Below are 14,246 nucleotides of genomic sequence, written 5' to 3'. Positions count from 1 at the left end.
TTCACAGAATTCCCTGCTTGACACTTCAACTTTTATGCATTTTTGTTGACATTACTATTGTTCTTTAGTTTTTTTTCTCATGAGTTCTACATATTAGAGGTTTATGTTAGATGTAATGTTTACATACAGTGTTTATTGCATTATTTTAGTGTCGTGTGTTACCGTGCTGGTGTTTAGAAGTTGTGTAAATGACACTGAGCAACTTCTATATATGAGTATGCTTCTCTTCTTGTGGGAAAAGTTATTTGTGATGAGCTTTTGTTCATCATGTGATCTCATTCACACTTGCTTATGGGTGTGTCTTTGTCTGTATAACAAAGGTACTGTCCACTACAATCAACAGCATGAGCACTCACGACCCCATTCAAGAGTTGGTGGACTCGTTGAAGAGAGTTTTATTGCCATCTACTCCACTTCCCGAATCACCACCTACCGGCTCGGACTGGAGCCCAACCTCCGACTACAGCTAGCAGCCCTTGACGATACCTTGGGGTTGGAGAAATTCATCCAACTATCCCTCCGCTGTTCAGATCGTCTGAGGGTCTACCAGCACGATCTTCCACCTGTTCCCCAAGCACTCCTCCGTTCGCCAGAGCCAGCAGTCCCTCCAGAACCTGAACCAATGATCGTGGAATCTGGTAGACTCACCATCACTGAGCGACAGAGGAGGCTGACCCGGGGTCTATGTATGTACTGTGGTGCCGAAGGACATGTCAGGCTGGACTGTCCCATTCGTCCAGCACGTCCCTTGGTGAGTGTATTCAGTTCTCCCATTGAAAAAATGCATCCTCTCACCACCAATGTCCAGTTAACTACCCCTTCTGTATCTGTTTCAGTCACGGCCCTCATCGACTCCGGGTCAGCTGGAAATTTCATCTCGTACGCCCTCTGTCGCCAGCTCCATCTTAACACCGAAGCCTCGACGCACGTCTACCAGATCCAACCCATAACCAACGCAATCCATTCCCAGGCACGTATCCATCGCAAATGTGAACCTATCTATCTCCAAGTGGGATTGCTCCACAAGGAGGAGATACAATTTCTGGTTCTGGAGGGTGCATCCATGGACATCATTCTAGGGCGCCCGTGGCTGGTGAAGCACGATCCCATCCTCTCTTGGGGCACAGGAGAGATAAGAAAATGGGGTGAAGACTGCAAAACCAGATGTTTTCCCGACCTACCTGTTCAACTTCAGAAACCCCTTACTATCTATGTCACGTCAGTTGAAAGTCCAGTCGATAAACAATCCATTCAAATCCCGAAGATCTACTCCGCATATGAAGACGTTTTTTGCCCCAAGAGAGCTTCTCAGCTACCTCTACATCGGCCATGGGACTGCGCCATAGACCTGCTGCCAGACGCTCCTATGCCCAAAGGTAGGATCTACCCGTTGTCCCTTCCGGAAACTAAGGCCATGGAGGAGTATATTCAGGAAGCACTGAGTCAGGGGTATATCCGCCAGTCCACGTCACCCGCTGCCTCAAGCTTTTTCTTTGTGGCCAAGAAGGATGGAGGGCTGCGTCCTTGCATCGACTATCGAGTTCTGAATCAAGGAACAATAAAGTTCCGGTATCCCCTTCCTCTCGTCCCTGCGGCCCTGGAACAACTCCGATCCGCCAAGATCTTCACGAAGTTGGACCTCCGCAGCGCCTACAATCTGGTCAGAATACGTGAGGGGGACGAGTGGAAGACGGCGTTTGTGACCCCTACAGGGCACTACGAATACCTGGTCATGCCCTATGGTCTGGTCAACGCCCCCTCCGTATTCCAGAACTTCATTCACAAAGTCCTCCGGGAGTTCCTCCATATCTCCGTCATAGTCTACATTGATGACATCCTGATTTACTCCCGGAGTGAGGCCGAACACCGCCACCACTTTGCGGAGGTCCTACAAACCCTCAGAGACCATCAATTGTACCTCAAGGCTGAAAAATGCTCCTTCCACCTACCGTCTGTTCAGTTCTTGGGGTACATTATTGATCAGAAAGGGGTTCGCATGGACGAGGGGAAGGTGACTGCCGTTGTCTCCTGGCCAAAACTAACAACCATTAAAGAACTCCAGCGATTTCTAGGGTTTGCCAACTTCTATAGACGATTCATCCACAACTACAGTCTCATTACCGCTCCGCTGACCAACCTACTCAAGAACCACCCCAAGAAACTCTCCTGGCCTCCCGAAGCCGATGCAGCCTTCCAAACCCTCAAAAAATCCTTCACTCAAGCTCCACTCCTGACTCACCCCGATCCTGAAATCCCGTTCGTGGTCGAGGTAGATGCCTCGACAACTGGAGTGGGAGCCATCCTGTCACAACATCAAGGTACACCAGCATTACTCCATCCATGCGCCTATTTCTCAAGGAAGCTCAGCCCGGCGGAGAAAAACTATGACATCGGAAATCGGGAGCTATTGGCTATCAAGCTGGCCCTGGAAGAATGGCGACACTGGCTGGAGGGAGCCAAACATCCTTTCCAGGTGATTACAGACCATAAGAATCTCCAGTACCTCAAAGAAGCCAAAAGACTCTGTCCTCGTCAGGCCGGATGGTCCCTGTTCTTCTCCCGATTCCAAATCTCAATATCTTACCGACCTGGGTCAAAGAACATCCGAGCGGACGCACTTTCCCGTATATATGATCAGCCGGAAATCATGGAGACCCCAGCCAGAATCCTCCCAGAAAAGATCACGGTCTGTCCTATCACCTGGTCCGCTCCTACAGTCATCGCCACTCCCGAATCCAGGACTCCGCCGGGCTGTCCCCCCAATCGTCGCTTCATTCCTGAAAACCAACGGGTAGATCTGATTCATTCCACCCATACATCTTTGGGCACAGGGCATCCCGGGACCAACAACACCCTCTCGCTGCTATCCCAACGCTTTTGGTGGCCGCACATGGCGAGGGATGTGAGGAGATACGTTCAAGGCTGTAGAGAGTGCGCTATGTCAAAGAGTCATAGAGTCAAAGAGTCAAAGAGCCTCTCGTCTGGCTATCATCCACAGACCAACGGCCAGACAGAGAGGAAGATCCAAGAAGTGGGGCGGTTCCTCAGAACATTCTGTCACGGTCATCAAAACTCCTGGAGCCAGTTTCTGGGCTGGGCGGAATACGCCCAGAATTCCCTGCGGCAACCTACCACCGGACTTACGCCATTCCAGTGTATTCTGGGCTTCCAACCTCCACTATTTCCCACTATTTCCCTTCTGATGTCCCCGCAGTGGATTACTGGTTCCGGGAGAGCGAGAGGGTCTGGGACGATGCTCATCACCATCTCCAGAGGGCAGTTCGCAGAGCCAAGGAGGTCTTCCAAGAGGCCAAGAGGAGGATTCCAGGTCCTAACTATGCGCCGGGGCAGAAAGTTTGGCTCTCCACCAGAGACATCCGCTTGCGACTGCCCTCCCGAAAACTTAGTCCCAGATTTGTTGGTCCCTTCACCATCCTGGAGCAGGTCAACCCCGTCACGTTAAAGTTACCACCACAATATAAAATCCACCCCACATTCCACGTGTCACTCCTCAAACCCTTTCACGACCCTCTGATTCCCTCCACAGAGCCTGGCCATGAAGAGGAACCTCCTCCCCCACTGATGTCGGAAGTCGGATCCATCTACAAGATCAAGGACCTTCTACGGTCCCGACGTCGTGGTGGTCAGCTGGAATATCTTGTCGACTGGGAGGGATACGGTCCGGAGGAGAGATCTTGGGTCCCCAGATCAGATATATTAGATCCTGCACTTATGGAGGAGTTCCACTCCAATCACCCCGAGTTTCCAGCACCTCGTGGACGTGGTAGACCACCACGGCGTCGGAGGTATAGGCCCTCAGGAGCGGGCCCTGGGGAGGGGGGTAATGTCACGGATTGGCCAGGCTCTTCCACCAGCATCACGCAAAGATCACCATCACCTGAGTATTAACCACACACAGCTGCACCCAATCACTCATAGTCACTATATAAGCACACACCTCACTTCACTCAGTGTCCGGTCTCGTTCCTACGAAGCGGACTCTGAGTGAACACCTCCTGGTAATCACTAGCATTCGATCTCAGTTTATTGTACTTATCTGCTCTCTGTCTCTCCTAGTTTGTCCAGTGTTCCCGGTGTCCTGTCTGCCTTGTGTTTGTCATCAGTCTGTCTTCCCCGCAAGCCCTCTGGTGTGTGCATTCGGTCTCCCTCGGTATCAGTCATCCAACCTTCCACCAAGGACCTCTACAAACAACCAGACTCCACTCACTTCTCCTCCGTTATCCTTGTGTGCTCATTTATTGTAAATAAACATCGTTGATAATTCACTCACCTCCTTTGTCCGTCTGCTTCCCATAACAGGTACGTTGCGTAAATGTTATTATATCTTAAAACATTGGTGTATGACTACAGTTTAAGTCAGAATTATTAGCCCCCCTGAATTATCAGCCCCCCTGTTTATTTTTTTCCCCTATTTGTTTAACGGAGGGAAGATTTTTTCAACACATTTCTAAACATAATAGTTTTAATAACTAATTTCTAATAACTGATTTCTTTTATCTTTGCCATGATGACAGTAAATAATATTTGACTAGATATATTTCAAGACACTTCTATACAGCTTGAAGTGACATTTCAAGGCTTAAATAGTTTAATGAGGTTAACTAGGCAGGTTAGGGTAATTAGGCAAGTTATTGTATAACGTTGGTTTGTTCTGTAGACTATCGAAAAAAATATAGCTTAAAGGGGCTAATAATTTTGACCTTAAAATGGTTTTAAAAAATGTTTAAACTGCTTTTATTCTAGCCGAAATAAAACAAATAGGACTTTCTCCAGAAGAAAAAATATTATCAGACATACTGTGAAAAATTCCTTGCTCTGTTAAAAATAATTTAGGAAATATTTAAAAAAGGAAGAAAAAAATCAAAGGGGGGCGAATAATTCTGACTTTAACTGTATAAATTAATAAAATGTGGTAATTTACAGTAAAAACTAAAGTTTATTTGTTCCTACTGTATTTTTAACAGTAAAATCACATCTGGTACTTTTGTACTGTATATTATAGATTTTTAACAGCGTCAAATTATAAAAAAGAAGAGACAACACACACATCGAGGACAAATGACTGTGTTCAGCCAAATTTAATGAAAGGTCAAGTATGAAATTACAAACAAAAATAGAAACATCTTTTGTTGTGCGTGGGTTTTGACACATATTGGCACACATGTGCATGCTAACTGCGGCACTGATGTTTCCATTGTGGAAAGGAACAAAAGCATTTGGTTTGACCCTGCAGAAGAAACTGATATGCATCTAGAAGACAAAATGATGTCCTTAAAACGAGACAAAATCAGACAAACATCAGGCAAGTCAAGTCCACATTACTTTGGCACATACAGTACAAGGCTTTCTTGTAAACCTACACATATAATAAAATAAGCAAGAGTCATCGATTGGGAAATTTCGAAAAACTTTCAGCCCCTTTGCTTTATGTACATATAACAATTCACATCCTAATGTGTGCACAGTCATTTCCTCTAAAGTGCCACAGCTTAATCAAGAATGAGAGCTGAGAAAAGAATGAGTGAACATGAGAGTATCAGACAGGAAACTGCATTTTGCGACTTCACTTGCCATGGATTTAGCCTAACATATAGTTCTCAATGTAAATGAGTACAGCCTATTTAGAAAATAAAACAAAACAGATTTATTGAATGGATACATTTATTAAAATAATATTTTAGTCACCGAACATCTTTAGAAATAGAAAGATAATACATTTAAATTCATGCGAAATATTTGAAAAAAAACCTACATTTTGTTTCTCTAGAATTTTGCTCTTTTTAAAATGTTTTATTTTATATTTTTCCCTTAACATAAATTTGGGTATGCTAATTTTGGGCCATCATCATAAGTTATTTTGTTAGATAAGCTCCAGATTTAGCTTCAGTACTGACCAATCTAACGTACACTCACTGGCCGATTTATTAGGTACACCTTTCCAACTGCAAGGTAAAGCAAATTTCTAATCAGCCAATCACATGGCAGTAACTCAATGCATTTAGGCATGTAGACATGGTCAAGACGATCTGCTGCAGTTCAAACTGAGCATCAAAATGGGGTGATTTAAGTGACTTTGGTTGTTGTGGGCTGGTCTGAGTATTTCAGGAACTGCTGATTAACTAGGATTTTCATGCACAACCATCTCTGGGGTGGGAGGAGTATGGCCAGATTGGTTTGAGCTGAGAGAAAGGCAACAGTAACTCAAATAACCACTTGTTACAACCGAGGTCTGCAGAAGAGCATCTCTGAACGCAAAACACGCCCAACATTGAGGCGGATAGGCTACAGCAGCAGAAGATCACACCGGGTGCCATTCCTGTTAGCTAATAACAGGAAATTGAGCCTACAATTCACACAGGCTCACCAAAATTGCTCAATAGAAGATTGGAAAAACGTTGCCTGAAATGAAAGCATGGATCCATCCTGCCTTGTATCAACGGTTCAGGCTGGCGATGGTGGTGTAATGGTTTAGGGGACATTTTCTTGGCACACTTTGAGCCCATTATTACCAATTGAGCCTCATGTCAATGCCACAGCCTAACTAAGTATTGTTGCTGACCATGTCCATCCCTTTATGACCACAGTATACCCATCTTCTAATGGCTACTTCCAGCAGGATAACGCACCATGTCATAAAGCACAAATCATCTCAGACTGGTTTTTTGAACATGAAAATGAGTTCACTCTACTCAAATGGCCTCCACAGTCACAGATCTCAATTCAATTGAACATCCGTGGAATGTGGTGGAACGGGAGATTCGTATCATGGATGTGCACCAACTGAGTGGTGCTATCATGTCAATATGGACTAAAATCTCTGAGGAATATTTTTGTGAGGGGTGTACATAAATATGAGCACTGTATTTGTCGTGGCCCTATTCTTACCTCCTAACATATTGATTTGTTGTTTATGTTTGTCCCAGAAGACAGACGTCATTTATAATAATTTCATCCCGTGATCAAAACAGAGTTTTCAAACAAAGTTTCATCACAGACAGAAAAGGTATTCTTGCCTGAGGGCTGAGCATGTATGGAAATGTTTTTTGTACGTGATGCAAAGCAGAACACTTTGTGCATTTGTGGTGAGAAAATATCTCAGCTGGTACATGCACTGCTGTTTACTAAGGCAGGGTTCATCATTGCTACTGCCTGATGTTTAGCGATTTGTTCAACACATCACACAAACATCAAATGAGTTTGACACATCACGGAACAATAGACAAATCACAAAGCAGACAATGAAATAAAACGTATGTTATAAAATAATGTCGGATTTTAATGCTAAAAAACTGTAAAAATGCTACAGTAAAAATCTGTAATCTGTAAAACACATCAAATAAGTTCAACACATCACACAATAATAAACGGATCACAAAGCAGATGATGGAAAAAAGCTACACTGTACAAAAGAAATGTCTGATTTCAGGGGTAACAATATTGTAAAAATGCAACAGTAAAATTCTATAATCTGCAAATCACATCAAATAAGTTCAACTCATCACGCAACAATAAACTGATCACAAAGAAGATGATGAAAAAAGGTACACTGTACAAAAATGTCTGATTTCAATGCTAAAAAAACAGTAAAATGATACAGTAAAAATCTGTAAAATGTAAAACACATCAAATAAGTTCAACATATCACGCAACAATAGACGGATCACAAAGCAGATGATGAAAAAAGCTACACTGTAAAAGAATGGCTTATTTCGATGGTAAAAAAACTGTCAAATGTTACAGTAAAAATCTGTAAACACATTAAACAAGTTCAACACAAAACGCAACAATAGACTTATCACAAAGCAGATAATAAATAAAGCTACATTGTAAAAGAATGGCTGATTTCAAATGGTAAAAACGCTACAGTAAAAATGCTACAGTAAAAATCTGTAATCTGTAAAACACTTCAAATAAATTTAACACATCACGCAATAATAGACGGATCACAAAACAGATGATGATAAAAGCTACACTACAAAAATGTCTGATTTCACTGGTAAAAAACAGTAAAAATGTTACAATAAAAATCTGTAAACTGCAAAACACATCAAATAAGTTCAACACAGCATGTAACAATAGACTGATCGCAAAGAACATGATGAAAAAAGCTACACTGTACAAAAATGTCTGATTTCAATGCTAAAAAAACAGTAAAAATGCTACAGTAAAAATCTGTAATCTGTAAAACACATCAAATAAGTTTAACACATCACACAATAATAGACGGATCACAAAGCAGATGATGGAAAAAAGCTACACTGTACAAAAGAAATGTCTGATTTCAGGGGTTACAATATTGTAAAAATGCTACAGTAAAAATCTGTAATCTGTAAAACACATCAAATAAGTTCAACACATCACGCAACAATAAACTGATCACAAAGCAGATGATGAAAAAAGTTACACTGTAAAAGAATGGCTTATTTCGATGGAAAAAAAAACAGTCAAATGTTACAGTAAAAATCTGTAAACACATCAAACAAGTTCAACACAAAACGCAAGAATAGACTTATCACAAAGAATGGCTGATTTCAAATGGTAAAAACGGTAAAATGCTACAGTAAAAATATGCAATCTGTAAAGCACTTCAAATAAATTTAACACATCACGCAATAATAGACGGATCACAAAGCAGATGATGAAAAAAGCTACACTACAAAAATGTCTGATTTCACTGGTAAAAAAACTGTAAAAATGCTACAGTAAAAAACTGTAAAATGTAAAACACATCAAATAAGTTCAACACATCATACATTAATAGATGGATCACAAAGTAGATGATGAAAAAAGCTACACTGTACAAAAATGTCTGATTTCAATGCTAAAAAAACTGTAAAAATGTTACAGTAAAAATCTGTAAAATGTAAAACACATCAAATAAGTTTAACACATCATACAATAAAAGACAGATCACAAAGTAGACAATGAAACAAAACCTATGCTATAAAATAATGTCTGATTTCAATGCTAAAAAACAGTAAACTGCTACAGTAAAAATCTGTAAACTGTAAAACACATCAAATAAATTCAACACATCACACAACAACAGACGGATCACAGAGTAGATGATGGAAAAAAAGCTACACTGTACAAAAAATGTCTGATTTTAATGCTAAAATGGTAAAATGTTACAGTAAAAATCTGTCATCTGTAAAACACATCATGCAACAATAGACAGGTCACAATGCAGATGATGAAAAAAGCTACACTGTATGAAAATGTCTGATTTCAATGCTTAAAAAAAACGGTAAATGTGCTACAGTAAAATCTGTAGCCTGGATACATTAAGTTAAGTTTCCTACTATATACGGTAAATAACCGTAAAAAGACTTTTGCAGAATTGTTGACATTACTATGGTTCATTTATAAGTTCACATAGTTTTTTCTCATAAGTTGTGCACATTAGAGATTTGTTACATGTAATGTTGATAAATAATGATTATTGCACTTTATGAGTTTTTTGCATTACTCATCTGTGTTATCATGATGGTGTTTAGTAGGTGTTTAAATGGCACTGAACACCTTCTACAGTATGCTTTCCTGCTTGTGGGGAAAGTTATTTGTAATGAGCTTTGGCTCATTTCACCAACATCTGCTTATTGTTTTGAGCAACAAAGCTCTGTTGAGTTGATATTAGTACTTCAAAACATTGTTGTATGATTATAAATTAAATATAGTAATTTACTGTAAAATATAGAATTTTTTTTTACATTCCTACTGTGTTTTTAAAAGTTAAGTTATTTTGTACCGCTTTTGTACTGTCATTTTAGGATTTTCTTAGTGTTAATTAATAATTAATAATAATAATAATTATAATATAAATCCACCAAACGGCAGAAACAGTGTGGGTGTCACGATGTATGTAAACAAATAAGGGGCAAATAAAGGATATACAATTAAAAAAATTAATCACAGTCTTACACATACCGCATGTTATGGCACGTTTAACGATCATTAGATCTTAAATCATTAAAAGGTTTTATTATTTTGGCTGCCGTTATCTGTCTCACACTATTTTTATTTAATTTTTATAGCAAATAGGACTGTAAAAAATGATTTGTTTTACTCTCCTATTCACTGCACTTAAGGTTTACCCAACTATGATGAGTTCCACTACTGAGAAACCCAAAAATGTGAAAAGAGTCCATTACCAGGAGTAAATCAAGAACATACAGCTGATACAGGGGAAGTAAGTACAAGGCTGGACAGGGAACAAAAAATAAAAACACAGGAACTTAAATACACTAATTAACTAAATCAGATGACGCAGATGAAACTAAAGATCAACACAGATGAAGGAAATTAGAGTCCATGGGAACAGATAAGTGGTAAGGAACTAGATCAAAGAAACAAGAACTAAACTGTGCCAGTGGGTCATTATTTTTATTTTAAATCAGTGATGTTATTTATAGTTACATCAGTGTGCACGTGCACAAACAATATGTTTTAGGTTGACCTTAAACTCAAAAAGCAACATTTAAATAAATGTCAAATAATACAAAACTTATTAACTTATTGTTTTTTTTAATCTACCAACTCACGTAATTTAACTGAGATGAACTGATTCACTAGACAACACCTAACAAAGTGAAAACATTAAGAAAAAAAAGTTTAGTTCCAGCCCATGATCATTGGAAATACGTGCCTCCGCTTGTAAATTTTTACAGTAGGTAGTGCAGTCGACTCACAGCAAGAAGGTCGCTGGTTCGAGCCTCGGCTGGGTCAGTTAGCGTTTCTGTGTGGAGTTTGCATGTTCTTCCTGCGCTTGCGTGGGTTTCCTCCGAGAGCTCCGGTTTCTCCCACAGTCCAAAGACATGTGGTATAGGTTAATTGGGAAGGCTAAATTGTTTGTTTTCAATTTGATGGCAACATCATGCAAAATAAAATTTCTGGAATTATTTTTCTGAAACAATGTCTTGATATTTTCTCCTGCTATTTTTTTGTGAAGAAGCAGTTTGATGACCACATGTACTGAAGTTTCTAACAACTATTTTAGTGATTTGACCCCAGATTAATAAAGGGAATAAACCAAAAAGAAAATGAAGAAATGAATGAACTTAGAAAAAAATCACAGAAAGTTAATTGAATAAATAATTTAATCCCAGTTTATTTGCAAAAAAATGTTCCGTGTATACATGTTATTATAGAAACATGGCGGCAGTCAATCAATTGGGAGGGCGGGGAAAAATGCACTCCTACATCATGTTTTAATGGGCCTCAAAAGCACTGGGTCCTATTTTAACGTCAGGAAAATAAAAAAATCTTGAGACTTGTTGGGTTTCTATCACTCCTATATGACTGTGGACACACAATACCTGCACACAGTTCAGTCCAAACTGCTTACGAAAGTTGAGTTTCATTATAGGTGCCCTTTAAACTGACCAGCTCAAAGTTAAATGATCAACCTGAACCATGGCTAAATTAATATTTATATATTTAATAAGATATATTTAATACATTAAATTTATATAAAAAATGTATTGTTATGACTTATGAATGAAGTTTTATAGTGTAAATGCTGCTGCTGTATAGAAGGCAACAGTTTCATAACATTTTGCAGTATAATTTGTAATGTAAATCATAGTTTAATGTGTAATTACCCAAAAAGACAATGCAACACTGTACAAAGGAAAATATTACTACACTGTAAAACCCAACAGTCTACTTTATCGAATGAAATGAGTGTCGGTAACTCAAAATTGGCTGAAAGTTAATTCTACTCATTTGAAAAGAGTTTGGAACTCAGTGTTGAAGGTATGAGTTAGTTAAATACCTCATTACTTCAACTTAAATGGAAGAAGTTTACAGTACTCTTATACGGTCTATGTCACGCATGACGTCACACGGGTTCCCAGTTGTAAAAAGAGACCGGTTGCAATAGCAAACATGTTGTGTTGAGTGGTAGGATACCAAATTCAAAAAGTCCAAAAATAAAAAACTTAAATTTTACCCTACACCACACTTCTTTTAATGCCAACTGCAGACGTATTTGGCTAAAAGGGAGCTGAATGGAGTGAGGGCCTAATTAAAAATGCTGGACTCTGCAATTCTTATTTCGTATTAGGTGAGTTCACTATATGCTGAATCATACACTTTACTCGTTTTTGATTGCAGCAATGATTTCAGCAAAAGCAGTTAAATATGGTGAATTAAACTGTGGACACTGAATGCTCAGAATGAAATGTAAAAGTGTAAGTTCACATACCCTGCCGTACAGGTGCAGTTCGCTATCAGAATGCAGTTGCTTTGATTGTTGTTGATTACCCAGGCCTTGTATAGCTCCGTCTTCTTTCCTTGTCTTTGGCTAGGCAGAACCTCGGTTTTTAACACAACAGAGTTTTGAATCTGGTAATCATGTAACATTATTTCTTGCACATGACCACACAGAACAAAATTGTAGGCATCCAAAGACTTGTAGGCCTTTAACTTCTCTCTTGTAAAATCACTTGAGTTTCAATAAGATAGTTGTATATTTGGGGCTGGATGCTTGGCCATTTCGTCTTATCCAATATCCATTGGGAGGGTGCTATCGCAAATGGACCTGTCAGACAAACGCCGCTCACTTTAGCTTTAATTTTGCTGAATAACTGTGCTTATCCCTGGGTGACAAGCTGTTATAATACACTGAAAGTATTATGTAAATAATATATATAATATGTATTCAATATAAATTATTTTTAAGACAACAACAAAATCTGTACCACATCGGATGTCATTCCCTTGCGGTAAATGCTAGCGCTCCTGTTTTTTTCTGTAACCTCGCTGCGCGCATCCTGAATGTTTACAAACATAGTAATTCATCTATAGATTCGTTTTTTGTTTTTTATTAACTCAAATGGTTTGTAGCATTCGGTTTCCTCAAACAGTTTGAGTTGCCTTAACTTATTAGGTTTTACAGACCTCAGTTGGTTTGAGTTCTCTTCATTTATTGGGTTTTACAGTACTCAAATTGCTTTGTTTACTCCAATGGATTAAGTTCATTCTACTCATTAGGATTCGTTTTGAACTTGGTTTGGTTTGTTGCAATTAGTGTCCTCAAAGGGTTTGAGATTTTTACAGTGTAGAAACAAGACAAACAAGACAAAAACTCATTTTAGAATCACTCCTAATATTTTAACTCATGTGTTGTCTGTTAAAAAAAGGCTCAAACAGAGATATTTAGTAATTTATACTGTAAAACCCAACAGTCACCTTTATCAAATGAAATGAGTGTAGTTAGCTCAAAATTGACTGAAAGTTAATTCTACTCATTTGAAAAGAGTTTTGAACTCAGTGTTGAAGGTATGAGTTAGTTAAATACCCCATTACTTCAACTTAAATGGAGTAAGTTCACAGTACTCATATAGATTAGTTTTTTTTAACTCAAATGGTTTGTTGGTTGCAATCGGTTTCCTCAAACGATTTGAGTTGCCTTAACTTATTGGGTTTACTCAGTTGTAAACCCAATAAGTACTCAGTTGCTCAAATTGCTTCGTTTCCTCAAAAGGATTAAGTTCACAGTATTCAATAGGATTTGTTTTTGAACTTAAATGGTTTGTAGCAATCGATTTCCTCAAATAGTTTGAGTTACCTCAACCTTTTGGGTTTTACAGTGTATGTTAAAAAATCCCTTAGGAAAAAGTATTTACAGTATGACATAACGTCTACAGAAATTATGTTCTAACGGTTATAAAGCTAAGTTTTCCCCTTTAGATATGAATGTACACTTAAAAAAAAAAAGATAAGCAAAGAAGAGGAAGTCATTGTGGTTCATGAGGGTACATACATACACACAAACACACACACAAACACAAGTTTGACTGTTGCTATGTCAACCACCGAAGCAAAGACATTCAGAGGGTTAGAAACGTTTCCAAAACCAGATCATTGGGATTCAGTAGTGCACCTTCAGTCTTAAAATACTTTAATATAGCTAAAATAATCCCGAATGGTTGGCCTAGTGCGTCACAACAACAATATATTTGGAGTTTACCGTTACCAGGCAGGTATGATGATGGAACTTTCTGTTAAGCCCTCTAATCTCAGAATTTGCAATTTAGGCAGCTGATACAACTGATAGACCTAATTTAGCACGTTGATATGTTCTCTTTTGTTTTTAGTTTTAAAGCACATGACGTTGTTACTGGTGTCATGTTGCGACCGAAGTAAAAACAGATGTATATTTTGCATGCTATTGTCTACATTGTAATGCATGCAAATCTTTTCCAAAATAATTAGAAGGTAAA

Source organism: Danio aesculapii, chromosome 2 (assembly GCF_903798145.1).
Source record: "Danio aesculapii chromosome 2, fDanAes4.1, whole genome shotgun sequence".
Taxonomy (NCBI): domain Eukaryota; kingdom Metazoa; phylum Chordata; class Actinopteri; order Cypriniformes; family Danionidae; genus Danio; species Danio aesculapii.
The sequence above is the reverse complement of the archived record's forward strand: the minus strand, read 5'-3'. Positions refer to the sequence as shown.